Source organism: Marmota monax, unplaced genomic scaffold, assembly GCF_021218885.2.
Source record: "Marmota monax isolate L192 unplaced genomic scaffold, Marmota_monax_Labrador192_F-V1.1 WCK01_AAM20220418_F8-fsc00038, whole genome shotgun sequence".
NCBI lineage: Eukaryota > Metazoa > Chordata > Mammalia > Rodentia > Sciuridae > Marmota > Marmota monax.
The window spans coordinates 14994826-14996746 of NW_026692498.1; the positions used below are offsets into that span (position 1 = coordinate 14994826).

The following is a 1921-nucleotide window of genomic DNA, read 5'->3' on the forward strand; positions in this document are numbered from 1 at the left end:
ATTGATGTCTGATATATCAAAGTGCATAAATGCATTTTACTGTCATGTATAACTAATTAAAACAAATAAAAATAAAAAAAGAAAGATTATGAAGTCCAATAAAGGGATTCTCAGGCTACTGGCAAAAAAAGTATATTTGAAAAATATTTGAAATAATACTTTGTAAGTTTTATATAAACTCCATCATATTTTTCACCATCTACATAAAATTTCTCTTTGAAGATTATATTTTTCAAATTATACTCTAGAGAAAATGAGTCTCAGGAGAGTTCTTAGAACATTTCCCACATTCTAGCATCTTAGGTGTTGATAGGGTAACCTGGATTCAAGAACTGAACATGTTAACACACTTTCAATTTCTAAATCATTAAAGGGTGGTAACATGTTTCCACTGCATGCTTTGATGTGCTGAATTGGAACAATTTGGATCCAACCTAAAAGAGCTTTTTGGCCACCACTTTTAAAGCTTCTTTTACCTCCTTGTTTCTCAGGCTGTAAATCAGGGGGTTCAACATGAGAATGACAATGCCATAAAATGCAGAGGCCACTTTCATATTCTCCTGGGAATTCTCAGAATGTGGCTGTAAGTACATGTAAGCAAGGGTGCCATAGAAAATGGTGACCGCTGTCAGGTGGGAGGCACAGGTGGAGAAGGTCTTCTTCCTCCCTGCAGTAGAAGACATCTTCAGGATGGTGGGTGACGACCAACACAGTGAAGGTCAAGTTAAATCCCACAAACACAGTAAGTACCAGGATGTTGATGTCAATGTTGGAACATGATAGCATGAGAATTGGGGGAACATCACAGAAAAAGTGATTGATGCTGTTGGACCGACAGAAGGACAGTGAAAATGTAAAACCCGTTTGTATGGAGGCATTTATTGATCCCATGAGATATGAACCAGCTACCATCTGGATGCAGACTGTCTGAGACATGATGATGGAATAGTGAAGAGGCTTACAGATGGCTACATAACGGTCAACTGCCATCGCTGCCAGGAGGTAGCAGTCGCTGGTCACAAAGTTTGTATAGACCAGTAATTGCATTAAGCATCCACCAAACGATATGGACTTGTTTTCTGTGATGAAGTTTTGCAGCATCTTGGGAGTGATAGCTGTCATGTAGCAGATGTCAACAAAGGCTAGATGTTGTAGGAAAAAGTACATGGGTGTTTGGAGTCTGGCATCTGTCCTGATGAGTAGGATCATTCCAGTATTCCCCACCGTGGACGTCACGTAGATCATGAGAAACACAATGAAGAAGATGATCTGAAACTGACGTTGGGCACCAAATCCCAGAAGGTAGAATTCAGTCACTTCAGTGCCATTTCCTTGTGTCATGGCTACCAAAAACCTGCAGAGGAACAGAATCACAACAAGACAGAAAATCTGTGATTGCTTCCAGTTTATGTTACATTTTTGACTTTGATGTTCATGACAAACCAAATAAAGTTATTGATTTCCAATTAATTGGAAAAATATTCTTGATTAAAAAGCCAGTTCATAAGTAGTATAATAGAATCGTTAGTTATTTTTAAAATGAAGAATACTACTTAGATAAATGTTGTCTTTTAATATGTGGATCTAAAAAGTGATAAAGAGTTTTATAATAAGACAATATCAAAATTTGATTTCCAAATTTTTTTAGCTGCTTGTAGTTTTCCTCAGACAGTTATTATTTACTCATCTAATTTTAGTTCAAGCTCTGGAATAATGACTCCTGGACCCTTGGTATGGCAAAAATTGGCTGTTGCCCATCTATACATGACTTTCCAGATAGGACCAGTCATAAACCACATTTCCAATCAACTTGCTCTTGTGTGGTCATGATGTGATGCTCTGCCCAAGTGTGGACAAAATTAATGTATGCTACATCTAGGCCTGAACCAACTCTCTCAACCTATTTCTAAAGAAACAGGAA

General features: G+C 37.5%; 1 pseudogene; it reads right to left on the reverse strand.

Annotated features, from left to right (window-relative positions):
* Positions 1-434: 434 nt before the first annotated feature.
* Positions 435-1341, reverse strand: LOC124093336 (olfactory receptor 5AK2-like; annotated as a pseudogene).
* Positions 1342-1921: the final 580 nt, after the last annotated feature.